Source organism: Chenopodium album, chromosome 16 (genome assembly GCF_948465745.1).
Source record: "Chenopodium album chromosome 16, dcCheAlbu1.1, whole genome shotgun sequence".
Taxonomy (NCBI): domain Eukaryota; kingdom Viridiplantae; phylum Streptophyta; class Magnoliopsida; order Caryophyllales; family Amaranthaceae; genus Chenopodium; species Chenopodium album.
Window position 1 is genome coordinate 26,864,137 of NC_137849.1, and position 16,016 is coordinate 26,880,152.

The window sequence follows — 16,016 nt, forward strand, 5'->3', positions numbered from 1 at the left end:
GGTTAGTTAAGTTACAAATTTTGTTTGATTGGGTGGGGTGGTAGCCCAACGACCTACCGTTCTCCTTCCCATCAAAATGGCGCCGTTGCCGGGGAATGGTGCTTGAGTGCATGTTGTTTTTGAGTCTATTTCATTTTGATAAAATACAAAAAGATTTTACACTTAGGCTACACTTGTAGCCGTGCTACGAATATTGTCTTTGAGTTTTGTGTGTGTAGATCCCAAGTCATGGGAGGTAGTTCAAGAGTTACCTTGAAGGAGCTTGGAGTGCCCGGGGCTTATAGGTATGAGAGCGCCATAGTTCCACCTATATCACCGGAGAATGACTTTGAAATAAAGCCGGCAATGATCACTCTTATTGAGAGGAGACAATATGGTGGGGAGAAGAACGAGAGCCCATTGAACCATCTTAAGGAGTTTGAAAAATATTGCAACACAATCAAGATTAATGGGGTGTCTCAAGAATTCATCCGCCTTAAGTTGTTCCCTTTCTCCCTCATAGGAAGATCTTTGGAATGGCTAGATAAAGAGATGAAGCCCAATTCATTGAAAACTTGTGATGATGTCACCAAAGCTTTCTTGTTCCGTTTCTATCCTCAAAAGAAAACGACGGAGGCAAGAGCTTTGATTCAAGGGTTCAAGAAAAAGCCTAATGAAAGCCTTTATGAAGCATGGGAAAGATTCAAGGATTATCAAAGGGAGTGTCCACACCATGGGATTCCCACCTATCAAATCATACATATCTTTTATGGTGGGTTGAGTTCTCATGGGAGAGCAAATTTGGATGCCGGAGCCGGAGGCCCAATCATGAACAAGACGGAAGAAGAAGTGGTTGATGCTATTGATGAAGTAGCTCGTCATTATATGAATTGGCAAGAAGTGGAAAGAGAACCAACAAGCAAGGGTTACTCGATCGAACAACTTAGTGTTATTAATGATTTGACCACTTTGATTGCGGATTTAGGGAAAGAAGTTATGTCTCTCAAGGAAAAGCTTGAGAAGCCTCCTTCCCAAGCTCCAATTCTTCCCTCCCAAATTAAGGGGAGAGGTACATCTTCTCACTCTAACTCCAATCTTTCAACTTGTTGCATGATTGTGGAATGTTGGCCATGTCAATTATGTGGAATGAATGATCACAATGCTTCTATGTGCCCAAATGTTTCTTGTAGTGAATGTGATGGAAGTGAAATGGAACACATGAATTATGTCAATAATCATGCTAGTGAACCTAGAAATGATGTTCAAAGGAATATTGGAAATAGGAATTATCATATGAATCATGATGATTATAACCAAAATGGAGGTTATAGAAATCATGATTGCCAAGAGATTCATGGTAACTATAACCATCATGGTTGTAATGGTCATGGTCATGGCTATAGACATGGGGATCATAACCAAGGTTATGATAACTATGGTCAACAAAGGAGCCAAAATGAAACTAGGGGTAATTGGAATAATCAAGCTAGGGGATATTTTCAAGCGTTAGTTTCCAAGATGGTTCCCCAATTGATTTAGTTCCAAATGCTCAAAGTTTAAATGATAATTCCCATGACCAACCATTTCCTTCTAGAGAATTTTTGGAAAGTGTCATTGAGAAACAAGCCAAGACTTTGGAAATGTGTATGGTTTTGAATGAAGAGAAGTTTAATTACATGTTGGCTTATAACAAAGATTTGAGTGAAAAACTTTCTCAATTGACTAGTATATTCAAGGAATATGCACACTCTTCTTCTTTGATTCCACCTAGCTTAGATTCTAGGAACCCTATGGATGTCATTGTTACTAGAAGTGGTAAGGTCCTTGAGGGAGGTGTGCCTAAGAAGAGTGTTGCTAATGAGAGAACTAGTAAGAATTCCATTGAAATTGAAGGTGATGAATGCCCCTTGAGCGAAAATGTCGGTGAGGAACAAGTAGAGAAGGTGATAGAGAAAGAGAGAGAGGTTTGCAAACAAAGGCTCCCCTATCCTCAAAGATATAATAGATATAAGTTGGATGAGCAATTTGGGAAATTTGTAGAGATGCTTAAGCAACTTCATTTAACTCTTCCTTTCACCGATGTTGTTGAACAAATGCCAAATTATGCTAAGTTCCTTAAGGAGATTTTGAGCGGAAAAAGGACTTGTGATGTGGTGGAGACCATTAGCCTTACCGAGCATTGTAGTGCAATCATCATGAATAAGATGCCTCCTAAGTTGAAGGATCCCGGAAATTTTTCCATCCCTTGTGCTATCAACAAGACCCAAATTGATAATGCCTTATGTGATTTAGGAGCTAGTGTTAGCCTTATGCCATATTAGGTTTATCAAAGATTAGGTCTAGGAGAACTTCTACCTTCAAAGATTACCTTGCAATTAGCCGATAGGTCAATCAAGATTCCTAAGGGAAAGGTGGAAGATGTGCCTTTAAGGGTTGGAAAATTTGTTATTCCGGTTGATTTTGTAGTGTTGGACATGGATGAAGATGCTACAATACCTATCATCTTAGGTAGACCTTTCCTTGCTACATCGGGGGCTATGATAGATGTGAAAAGTGCTAAGATATCTCTTAAGATAGGAGAGGAAGTAATTGAATTTGATTTGAATGAAGAAATGAAATATCCTTCCTCTTCTTTAGAAAATTGCATGAGAGTTGAAGTGCTTGATAATATTGTGAATTCCATGCATGAGCAGTTGCTCACATCTAATGATCCTCTTGAGTGTGTCTTGTTGAACAAGGAAAAGATAGGTATCTCGACCAAGGAAGAGCAATTGTATGAAAATTTGCTTAATGAAGGCGATATAGGGAGTGGAGAAGAAACTTGCATGGGGATATCAAGTCAAGATGCTTTGCAAGTGGCCTCAACCAAAGAAGGTAAAGGTGTTCCCATGGTAGAGCTAAAACCTCTACCATCACACCTTAGGTATGAATTCTTAGGCCCTAATTCTACATATCCCGTTATTGTTAGTGCATCCTTGAGTGAGAGCCAAGCTCAAGCGTTATGTGGTGTTTTGAGAAAGCACCAAGGTGCTTTGGGGTACACAATTGATGATCTTAAAGGTATAAGCCCCGCCTTGTGTACACACCACATAACACTTGAGGAAGGCACCCTCCCTTCTATTGAACGACAAAGGAAACTACAACCCCAAATGGGAGAAGTAGTCAAGAAAGAGATCACCAAGCTTTTGGATGCGGGAATTATATTCCCCATTTCAAGCTCGAGGTGGGTCTCTCCCGTGCATGTTGTTCCTAAAAAGGGGGGTATGACCGTAGTTGATAATGAGAAAGGTGAGCTCATTCCAACTAGAACGGTCACCGGTTGGAGGATGTGTATAGACTATAGATGTCTAAACACATCAACCAAAAAGGATCATTTCCCTCTCCCTTTTATTGACCAAATGCTTGAAAGGTTGACTAGGCACAAATTCTACTGCTTTCTTGATGGATATTCGGGATTCTTTCCAATTCCTATTCACCCCGAGGATCAAGAAAAGACAACCTTCACATGCCCCTATGGTACCTTTGCATATAGAAGAATGCCCTTTGGATTGTGTAACGCTCCGGCGACCTTTCAAAGGTGTATGATGAGCATTTTTGGGGATATGCTTGAAGAGGAAATGGAAGTCTTCATGGATGATTTTTCCATGGGAGGTGTTTCATTTGAGGATTGCCTCAAAAATCTTGAAAGATGCCTAGAGAGATGTGAAAAGGCCAACTTGGTGCTTAATTGGGAAAAATGCCACTTCATGGTGGAATAAGGGATTGTTCTAGGCCATAAAATTTCCAATAAAGGCATCGAGGTTGACAAGGCTAAGATTGAGGTAATAGAGAAGTTGCCTCCCCCGGTCAATGTGAAAGGGGTAAGATCATTTTTGGGTCATGCCGGATTTTAAAGAAGGTTTATCAAAGATTTTTCTCTTATTGCTAAGCCCTTGAATGATCTTCTCCAAAAAGATGTTGATTTTGTCTTTAATGATGCTTGCTTGGAAGCTTTTAATAAATTGAAGAAAGCTTTGATTTCTACTCCTATTGTCCAAGCCCCTAGATGGGATTTGCCATTTAAGCTCATGTGTGATGCAAGTGATACGGCTATAGGAGGTGTGTTGGGTCAAAGAATTGACAAGAAGCTCCATGTCATCTATTATATGTCAAAGACTCTCAATGGTGCTCAAAGAAATTACACAACAACGGAAAAGGAATTCTTGGCTATTGTTCATTCTTTTGAGAAATTCTGTTGTAACTTGTTGGGGTCTAAGACTATAGTTTTCACCGATCATGCGGCTTTGAAGTATCTCTTTGGGAAAAAAGAATCCAAACCGAGGTTAATTCGTTGGGTCCTTGAGCTTCAATCTTTTGATCTTGAGATCCGAGATAAAAAAGGTGCTCAAAATGTTGTTGCGGATCATTTGTCTAGACTTGAAGATTTTCAAGTTCAAGACGATGAGTCTCCTATAGAGGACCGGATGTTGGATGATTCTTTGTATGTTATCAATATGAAGGAGCTCCCTTGGTTTGCCGATTTGGTGAATTTTCTTGCTTGTGGGGAGTTCCCTCTTTCTTTTTCCAACAATCAAAAGAGAAAGCTTAAGAGAGAAGCACGGCACTGTGTATGGGATGAACCAATCTTGTACAAAAGAGGTGTGGATGGATTGTTGCGCCGATGTGTGCCAAATGAGGAAATACCAAATGTTTTGAAGATGTGTCACTCGGATCCTAGTGGTGGTCATATGGGTGTTTCAAGAACGGCCTCTAAGGTGCTTCAATGTGGATTATGGTGGCCTAACCTCTTTAAGAATGCTTGGGAATATGTCAAAAGTTGTGATCAATGCCAAAGGACCGGGAATATTTCGAGGAGGAATGAGATGCCCCAACAACCAATACTTGAATTGGAGATATTTGATGTTTGGGGTATAGATTTTATGGGTCCTTTTCCATCTTCTTATGGGAATCAATATATCCTTGTTGCCGTTGATTATGTGTCAAAGTGGGTGGAAGCCATTGCTTCTCCCACTAATGATCATAAAGTGGTGATGAAATTGTTCAAAAAGATAATATTCCCTAGGTTTGGCATCCCCAAAGCGGTTATAAGTGACAATGGCTCGCATTTTGTGCACTATGCTTTCCGGAAGATGTTGAAGAAGCATGGAGTGAACCAACGATTTGGTCTTCCTTATCATCCTCAAACTAATGGGCAAGTTGAGGTATCTAATCGTCAAATTAAGTTAATTCTTGAGAAGACGGTTGCAAGGAGTAGGAAAGATTGGGCAAATAAGCTTGATGATGCTCTATGGGCATATAGAACGGCTTTCAAAACTCCTATTGGTACCACTCCTTATCGCTTGGTTTATGGGAAATCTTGCCACCTTCCGGTTGAGCTTGAGCACCGCACCTATTGGGATATTAAAAAGATCAATTTTGATTTGGCTAGTGCGGGTGAGCAACGTTGGTTAGATCTTCATGAGTTAGAAGAGCTTCGGTTGGATGCTTATGATTGTGCTAGCTTGTATAAAGCTAGAACTAAGGAGGTGCATGATAAGCTCATTGAGAAGAAAGAGTTTGTTCCGGGGGATAAGGTGCTTCTTTTCAATTCCAAAATGAGGCTTTTTCCCGGAAAATTGATGTCTCATTGGACCGGCCCTTTTATTGTTCAAGAGGTGTTTTCAAATGGTTCTATCGAAATTTCTCCCTTGGATTTTTCAAGAACTTTTAAGGTTAACGGACATAGACTAAAGAGGTATTATGATGGAGTGTTCGTGGGGGTCATTCATGACATGGCTCTCTATGATCCGCCTTGAAAGAGGTGGAGGATGTCTAGCTTAAGACTCTAAATTAAGCGCTTCACGGGAGGCAACCCGTGCTTTCTAACTTTTTCTTTCTTTTTCTTTTGGTTTTTCTTTGGGTTTTGATGATGTTTTTGTGATCTAATTTTGTTGTGTTTGATGTTGTAGGATGGTTTGAGTCGAATTCCAACAATTTTGATGCCAACTTTGAGGTAAACTTGTCCCAATTCTTAAGTTGGAAAGGTGGGTAAGAATGGAGAATGGTCAATACTTGTGTTTATTTTCATGATTTCAAGTTTTTCTTTCTCCAATATGAAGTGTAGCTACTGCCTATGTGGTTCCTCATGACCATCATGGGGTGTGCGCACATGATGAGGGAGGAAGAAAATCGGGAAAAATGAGCCCAGTTTTTGTGCGCCCGCACACCAGCACTGTGCGGCCGCACACGAGCACTGTGCGGGCGCACATCTCTTTTGTGCGGCCGCACATTGCTGGGTGTACGTGGGGTGGTTTTCCCTCCTCTCTTAAACCCGATTTTTCCTTCTCTCTCTCTCCTATTTCATTCTACTTCCTCCTTAAGTCTATTGTGGTTGCTCATAGTTGCTCTCCATTCTCCTCATAATATTTTTCATTTTTCCTCATAAAATTTTCCATAATTCTCATTATTTTGCTCCCCAAGTCTTCATTCTACATCCTTAAAGGTAATTTTCTCACTCCTAGTTTGAAAATTTTGGGTCCTTTTTAATTGAAACTTGTTGGTATGATTGTTGGAGATGTTTATGTGTAGTGGTGTTTTTCTTGCTTAATTGTTGTGATTTTCAATCAATTGAAAGTATAATTGCATGTTTTATGTGATAAAGTTTCAATTTTCATATCTCATGAGAATTTGAGCATGACTAGTACTACCCTCTTACTCTCCACCATTACTACCACTTGTTTTTATGATGATGATTATGGAATTGTTGATGATGGTTTTGTGAAATCTAATTATGATGATGATATTACTTGAGCATTTACGAATTTTGGCATGAACCTTGTTGGATTTTCATATATTTAGTTGTAGGGTGTTTTGTTGATGTTGATGGTGATAATGGAGAAAGTGGTTGTTGGTAGTATGGTATATACTTGCTTTTGTTAATTGTGAATTGGGGTAATACTTGTGTCAATTGTGATGCTTTGATTATGCATTATTCATCTCTATTGAACTTTTGCTTAACTCATGTCATATTGTCCTTTTGTTTTTTCCCCATGTACATGATTAATTTTTGGCACACCATTCCTACTATTGAAATCATTTTCTTTGTGCTTTATCTTATAGATGGGTGGTTCAAGACAAGCTAAGCGTGCTAAGGTTACAAATTCGAGGAAGACAATTGATCCACCTTCTTCCATCAAAGAAACTTATGGCATCAAGTTCACGGTTCAAGAGCATTGGGATAGATTTGAGAGTCTTTCTTCACGGAAATTGTATTCTACAAGATTCTATGATCGAGACACCACTACTCTTCTTGGGATAGACGACGATGTGCGGATGTTAGCTCGAAATTTGGGTCTTGAGCTATTCATTGACCTTAAAGCTCCCACCTATGCAAGGCTCACCTATGAATTCCTATCTTCGCTCGAGGTGCAAGAGGATGGTGACGATAATGAATGTCCAACACTTACCTTCCAAGTATTCAATGAAGACTATTCTATTCCCCTTTCATTCCTAAACAAGATGTTTAACTTTCCGGAGCCTATTGATGGCAAGCCTTTGATTTATCCGGCCTATGAAGCTCTCCATCGCAACCATAGGTATGATGAGAATGATTGGTGGGATGATATTTCTATTGAGGATACTTATTGTGCTCAAACTTCCAAGTCGACCTCTATAGTCCATGGAGCGATGCGCTACTTTAGCCGCATGCTTACTTATGCATTTTTCTCTAAGGAATCTCTTGGAGCTATATCTCAAGAGCAATTAAGTTGGTTATGGTTAGCTCATCGATATAGGGATGATATGTTGGAGGACTTTGATGTAATTGATTTTGCTAGGCATTTGCTCGACCGCTTCATCGATATTCGTGACGGTTTCTTTCTCTCGGGAAGCATTCAAATTGGGGGTATGATCACCCTCATCGTGCTATCGCTTAACAAAAAATATGCTTCCATGATTGGAGATCTTGTAGAGATTAAGGATCCTAGAGAGAAGTCTCCGTCTTGTTTGTTGGGCACGTTTGCCTTAATCAATCAAAAGTTCATTGAGCGCACTATCATGGACGATTTGTTTATTTGGAAGGTGTCTCGGACAACCGATTGGTGCCTCATTCCCTACGAGGGGTCGATGGTGAGAGACACGAGTTCACCCTATCCTTGGAAGCCGCCCAAGAGAGATATTCCGGTTTCTTTTCGTCGGGTTTCCATGCCTTCTTCGGGTAATGCTCTTCCAAAGTCTAAGGCCTCTTCATCTAAGGGAGGTATCCCTCAAACTTCTCCTCCTACTCCTCTTCCTCCTTCATCCCCTCCCTTGCATGATTTATCTAGCTTGCATGCCAAGATTGATGCCCTTTCTATTGCATTGTCTTCTTCTTCTATGGGAAATACTTGTTTTGTGGGTGGTTATGATTATCATGCTAGGAGGGTGTATGACTTTCATGTTTCTAGAGGGGATATTGAGCCTTATGTGAATTATCCATATCTCCCAGTCCAAGAGGGCCCTGTCCCACAGTGGGAGCCTTTTGACAAGGCGGTGGGGCCCCGTCTTTGCTATCCCTACTGGGAGGGCCCGCATATGGCGCATAGTGCTATTCGTGGGACCTCTAAAGGGGATTACGATTACAGGAGGCCGGGAGGATGTGACTGGACTTATGATCCAACAAACCCTGCTCCTTTCCCTTCCCCTGAGACTGAGGGGAGATGGGGTCGTCCAGGGCCCCCTGTCTTGGATGACTGGTCTGACTATTTTGCTGCTGATGCCCTTAGGAGGTTGGGTAAGGCTAAAGGGAAGGAAGTTGTTTCGTTAGGTGGGGGGAGTACTAGTTCTACCCCCTACTTTAGTGCCGAGTGAGCCATTTTGGCTACCCCCCCTCCGTATGCATGCTTTATGTTTGTGCTTTGTGTTTGCCCTATGGTTGGGTTTAGCTTGGGGGAGGGGTGGCTCATTTCTAGCTTGGGGGGGTTGGTTTTGGTTGGTTATGGTTTGCTTGGTTCTCCTCCTTGTTAGTGGTTTACTTCGCATTTTTCCTTCTTAGCCTCTATGTCCTCTGTCTGCTCTAATGTCTCTGTGATATTTTATTCGCTCTGTTCTTTATCTATCTGCTCTGCTATTACTCTGATGATTCTTGTTGCTGTTGATGTTTCCTGATGTTTCACTGTCTCTGATATATATTTTTCATTTCCTGTTGTTATGCTGCCGAATTTTTGGCTGTTTTCATTTGGAAGTTACTAACAATTTTCTTTGTATATAGATTCTTTTATTCTCTCTTTCTCACTTGGTCTTTGGTCAAAGCTTTTGTTTATGGAATGCAACGAGGTGGTTTCTACTTACTTCGTTTATTTTTGCTAAGCTTGGAGCCGGTGAGACCTTTCTTATTTTTCTCTTTATTTTCCTTGGTTGCATAGAATTGGATTAGTTTAGGAGAAGTTGAATGGTTCGAGGATGGATGCTTGTTAACACGTAATGTGTTTGGGATCGGTGACTTTGTTGTCTATCGATCACTTGTTTGTCGATTGAGATTTTATGTGCTTACCATGCTTTCTAGTCCTTTGCATGCTTTTCTCCTACATTTTCCTTTTCTATGTCTCCATTCCTTTTCTTTTCCTCTCTTTTATTTTACCTTTTTCACTTACTTTCTTTTATTTTTCTTTTTATTTTTGATGTGATTTTGAGGCATATTTTTCATTTCTTTTCTTTTGAGATGAACCTTGTACATTGGACTTTGTCTTTTGCATGATTTTCTTCCTAGGTTGTACAGGTATGCACGGTTTGAGATTATGTTTGGTTGACTCTAGGATAGTGTATGCTAGGATAGTTGGTTTGAACTAGAGGGATCATGAAGCCGGATTCTACTTGTTTGTGGCACGTTGGTAGTTGCTTCCCATGGTTGATTTGACACCATTAGTGAGTTTTTGCCACATCCTTGTGAGGTTACTTGTTTTTCTAGCCTTCAACATTCTTTGATTGAGCGGCATGGATCCTTGACTATGCATACCTAATCTAATAAAGCTTGATGTATGATTCTCAAACACGAGACCGAACTATCTAGGAAGGACAAAGGCACATTTTTCGGGGTGGTATTTTTCATTTTTGTTATATTTTGATTTTCTTTATTTTTGGGTTTACATTTGCCTTCTTGCAACCATTTGAGCCTTATACTTTCTTTTCAAGCCACATATTTAGTTCTTTGGCCTTTTGTTTCATTTTTCTTTTTTTTTTTTTTTTTTTTTTTTTTGGGTTTTTGTGAGGCAATTGATCATACTTGATGGAGTTTGTGGTGGAGAAGTTGAAATGTTGGTTCTTATGAAAGCATGATTGTGTTATGAATTCTTTGTGAATAATGGCAAATGAGTATGAGTAAAAGCCGTCCTACATTATAAAGGGCATGGACAAATAATTAGTGCAAAAGTTGAAAAAGCCGTCCAAAGTTACAAGAGGCGAGGACAAAGCACTATCAAAATTAAAAAAGAAAAAAAAAGTGAAAAATGAAAAATTCAAAAATATTTTGATGTGAGTTTTCTCCCTTTTTAAGCATTGAGGACAATGCTCCATTTAAGCTTGGGGGGAAGCGTTCTCACGCTTTTTGTATATATCTTTTTGAGTATAGCTTCGAGTAAGCTTGGGGGTGTTGTTTTTGTTTGGTGACAACTTAGTCTTGGTGTAAAGATATGCGCAATTTTTGCTTCACTATTAGGAAAACCACCAAATTTTTAAATTTTAGCCTACCTTCACCCTTTATGCCTTAAGTTACAACCTTGGGGAAAGACCTTTTGACCTAGATAGTTGAGTCACTATTCGAGGGAGGGCATCATGGGTCATTGCCTAAGGAAAGGGGATGCATAGTCAAGATGTCGAGTAGCCTTGAAATATTTCTCTTCCGGTTCCTTCGAGGAATCATTGGGACACTCACTAAAGGGAGATTTGAGACTAGTGGGAAGAACGCGGTAAGATTGTTTGGGATGAAAGTGAATTGTGATAACTAGTTCCTATGCCTAGCATACCCTATGTTTCAATCAACCTTGGTTATCTTGAAATGTGCATACCTTAACTACTTGAGAAAGATTGTCATTCATTTGCTTTATAGTCTTTATGTTGATTCATTTCGTAAAGGTTTGTTTTTCTTTCTTTTTCTTCTATGGTTTGCCTCATTGATGTTTGGTGGAGAGTTATGGGTCAAACTCTTAGGATACCCTTACGAGACCTCACTCGTCCTCATAGGCGACTTTGGGGTTTAAAGGGATTGTTGTAGCTAAAAACAACCGTGATTCCTACGACAATGAGTCTAAGTGTACATTCTTATCTTAAGTCTTTGTTTTTCGTTTTCAATAAAATTTTCATCCTCTCTTTTTCTTGCTTTGTTTTGCTCAAGGACGAGCAAAAGTTTAGCTTGGGGGAATTTGATGAGTGACATTTTTGGCACTCATTTGGTTCCTTTTTGGATGATTTTTATTTCATTTTATCTCTCTTTTCTTTAGTTTTCCTTAGTTTTATTCTTGTTTTCTTCATTTTATGCTTTTTGTAGTTAGTTTCTCTATTTCGTGCTTTTTCTTGTTTACTTGCTCTTTTTCCCTTTTACTTGCTTTTTATCCTTCGATTGTAGGTTGTGATTGATTGTCCAAGGATTCCCGGACTTCCTTTCTATAGTTTTCCATTGATTTTCATGCCTAAAGCTTGTGCAAGAAGTTTCAAGTCAATGAGAGGTTCAAGGAGCATGCTTCAAAGTCTTGTTTATGCCTTCCTCATGGCTCATTTTCTTCAAGAAATTCAAGGAAGTTGCTGCCTACCTTGTCCTCCATCATCATCATCTAGGATGCGTGCACCTCGTGAGCAAGGGCAAAGAAGAAAGGAGGAAGCTGCAGCTATGTGCGGGCGCACTTGAGGAGTGTGCGGCCGCACATCTGTCGTGTGCGGCCGCACATCTGTCGTGTGCGGCCGCACATCAGGTGTGTGCGGGCGCACATTCCTGGGTACACTCCTTCGAGCGCCCGCACCAACGTGGGTCTATTTTTGGACGTCTTTCCCAACTTCCTCTTGGGATTGTTAGTTATTTCATTCCTTTTATAGAGAGAAGTTTGGATCTTGAAGAAAAAAAAATTAGATTAGATTAGATTTTAGAGAGAGAAAACATTAGTTCTTAGCATTTTTAGAGAGAGAAAGTGTGGGTTTGATGATTGATGATTGAAGATTGCTTCATTTGATTTGATTTCTATCAAGTTTGTAAGGATTCTTTACTCTTTAATGCAATTCAAAGTTTGATTTCATTAGTATTGTTGTTTGATTTGATTAATTGATAGTTGATTGATTTTGCTTGTTTCAATTTGATTTCAATTGATGAATTTGGGAATGATGATTAGTTTAGCTTTGATTTTGTTGTTCTTTATGGATTGTGAGTAGTTTATTTGCTTGGGTAGTGGTGAAGCATGTATTGATGATGAATTGAGGTTAATTTGGGGGAACATTGATTGAGTTGATGATGTGATTAAATTGGTTGATTGATTATGTGCATGTGTGTGTTTGATTTAGGCTTGATCACCCTAGTTATTCACACTAGATTGCATTGTAAGCTTGCTATGATACGGACCATTGATTAGTAAACTTGCAATTTCACGATTGAGGTGCTTTGTGACGTTCCCTAGGTAGTGTTTAGCGTAGTTGACGCTAGTTAGACCTCAAGGTGAACCATCTTAGTATGCTCTTTTGGATACATGATGATTTTCCTTCATATCGCTCGACTTAGTTGGTTCAACCTCCCAAATTACCGTTTCCATTGTGATTGCATGTGGATCCATTGCTCTAGTGTCTTAGATTGATCTCATATAAGTTTTGCATTGCCTAGTTTAGCCTAAGTTCTACCTCAACCCCTTCTTGACTCCGAAATAGCTTGATTTAGGCATCGTGCATTTGATATCCATTCCTTTGGGTTCGACCTTGACTTACCACTACGCTAAATAGGGGTTAGTTAAGTTACAAATTTTGTTTGATTGGGTGGGGTGGTAGCCCAACGACCTACCGTTCTCCTTCCCACCACAATTTTTCTTTCTTTTGCCGGATATGGATCCGATATAACAATTTCTCCCCTGACCGTTTTGGTCGGGTTTATTCTATGAAAGTGCCAACTGAGTCGGTTTTGTTCAATTTGCTTCAATTTTTTGCATTTTCAATTTGCATATATACTTGAATTTTTTGCCTAACTCGTTAATCGCATGCGGCAATTGCAAAAACCAGCTGTGCTTTGTCCCTGGGCGGCCGTGTGGTTGGTTTCAAAACTTGATTGATTGACTTGGGAACTTTTGATACTTTAAAGAGTACGAGATGTTCCTAAGTCAATTAACCACAGTAGTGATTGCCCCGAACCAAGTACACAGCCGACCAATCGTACAGGCGGATAAGCTATTGGCCCATGCTGTTTGAATATTTTATATTGAACTATTTTTCCACTGTCTGGGGTGTTTGTAATCCAATTATACTCAATGTCCGTTTGCCCCATTGGGATGACTTGTATAATTTCAGTAAATAATCTAAATTAGAACTACGCTTGGTCACCGACTGATGTCTTTAGACATCCGGTTCTTGTAAACTTGGTTGTTCTTTAGATTATTTAGGTTAGACGGGTATGAGTTGGCCAATTTTTCTGTTCAATTTTGACCGTCTGTATGCGTTTATAGAGCAATGTGCCACCCAAATGGGAGATGCTCTCCGCGACGAATTCACCCCGATGGGCGTCGCCGGACGCCATACTCATGTTGGAGCAGATGAATTTATAAATTTAAATATCATCCGGCCATTGGCCTCAGGTCTCTTTAAGACGTTTGTTTAGCCACTAAGTTTTTAGTTAGCTTATAATTAGTGCATAAAAATTGGCTGTTTGTGCATTACAGGCGGCACTTATGACATTACGCATGCATATAAAGCAATGAATAATAGAATTGAAAACAAAAGGCAGCTTTTCATTAATAGGCATTTCATTTACAAAAAATGTACAAGTTCTCAGAAGTAGTACTTTTTTAAGTTGTCTACATTCCGAGTTCTAGGCAGCCGCCTGCCGTTTGGAGTTTCCAGGCAGTAGGTGCCGCCTCTTACTTCTTCATAAATCCGGTAGGGGTCTTCCTAATTAGGAGTTAACTTTCCTTGCTCATTGACCCTACTGGTTGCCTCCATTTTTCGTAACACAAAGTCACCCACTTTCAAGGGCCATTTATGTACTCTCTTGTTGTAGGAACGGGTCATTCTCAGACGGTAAATCTCATGACGCAAGGCGGCATTGCCCCTGCGTTCTGGGAGTGAGTCCAATGCTAGCTGCATGGCCTCCTAGTTTGCCTCTTCATCGTATAGCATTACTCGTAGAGTCAGCTCATAATGTTCGATGGGCAAGACGGCTTCAGCACCGTATACCATGAGAAATGGGGTTTCACCGGTTGCCCCTTTTTCAGTTGTCTAGATGGCCCATAGGACATGAATTAATTCTTCTGCCCATAAACCACTGGCCCTTTCAATTTTCTTTTTGATGCCGTCTAAGATGAGTTTGTTGAAGGCTTCAACTTGGTCGTTTGCTTGGGGTCGGCCGACTGATGCAAAACAATGTGAGATCCCTTGATCTCCCAACCAATTCTTGAGATGAGGTGTCTCAAACTGAGGGCCATTGTCAAAAACCATAGACATAGGTACCCCAAACCGGGTGATGATGTTCTTCCAAATGAAAGAGATGACATCCTTTGTCTTGGTGTTTTTGGCTGCCTCTACCTCCACCCACTTGGTGAAGTAATCAACAGCCACCAGGATGTATCACTTTCCGCCTGGAGTAGGCGTATACGGACCCAGAATGTCCATGCCCCATTTAGAAAATGGGATTGGGCTATTGCCGTCAGGTCGGTGGCCGGACGGTGAATGAGCTTCCCAAACCTTTAGCACTTGTCACATTTTTTAACCATCTCCATGGCGTATGACTCAAGAGTGGGCCAAAAATATGTTGGGTTTTGATGAGTCCGACTCATCGCGGAAAATAAAACCCGAGCCAAGATCAAACTCACAATTAATATAATCAAAAGACATAATTAACAAGAATTAAGGAAAGACGAAATTACCTTTGAAGCGTGCTTCGCTCGTCTACCGAGCTCTTACTTGAGAAAGCTTTTACTCTCGCAACGGGTGAAAACCTCCTACGGTATCCACCTGCAACACGACCCCGACTAGGTCTATTATGGAGGTTAGCCAAGTCCGACCAAACTACTCGAGTAATTAAGAGTTTAAAGGTTTTCTCTCAAGTGGAGATGCCTTTTCTAACTCTTACTCAAGTGAGTTTTCCCATACCCCAAGTTGGGTATTTATAGGGAAACTCATTGATAAGTGACTTTTATGTCACTTTTAGGGTATTTTTATGCTTAATTTTCGTTTTATTTTCCAATAATTTTCCTCTTTTTAATCTTTATTTCTCTTATTTTCTTATTTTCGTCTTTTGTCTTTTTATTTTGTGTATTTTAGTAGTTTTTAATAGTTTTTAGTTTATTTTCGTTATTTATTTTATAATTCTTAATTTATAATGTTTTAGTCTAGGTTCTTGTTAATATTTTTCTTCTTGTTTTCCTCCTTTTATTTTCTTTTATTTTCAAGTTTGTTTTCTTTATTTTTATTTTATTTCATTTGATTTTATTATTTCTTTTAGTTTTAATTTTTTTTTTTACTTTAATTTCATTTTAATTTAATTTAATTTTATTTTATCTTATCTCCCGACTTTTCCCTTGTGTATTTTTTGTTGTAGGTTTTGTTCGGAGGTCTGAGACTCGAGTCAAATGTGTCAAACCACAAGCTTCCAAGCCTCAATTTTCTGCCACTCTAACCTACACTACACCCTCACCTATCCTCCACCACACCCACTTGCCAACATCACTCACCCAAAAAAATCCCCTGCTCCCACCTCCAACCACCTGTGAGCAGCAAACAACAACCAAATCAACCTCCCTTGCTCCCAATTCCTCACCAAACAACAACTCCACCACGCATTCCAGCCCACAACAACTCCAGCCGCAACTCCCAGCCACCACAAAACAGCCCGTATAGCCACCTAG

General features: G+C 39.9%; 1 non-coding gene across 1 annotated transcript; it reads right to left on the bottom strand.

Moving 5' to 3' along the window:
* Positions 1–613: 613 nt before the first annotated feature.
* Positions 614–719, bottom strand: LOC145587018 (small nucleolar RNA R71). The gene has a single exon (XR_014101082.1). It is a non-coding gene; the product is annotated as a small nucleolar RNA R71 (small nucleolar RNA).
* Positions 720–16,016: the final 15,297 nt, after the last annotated feature.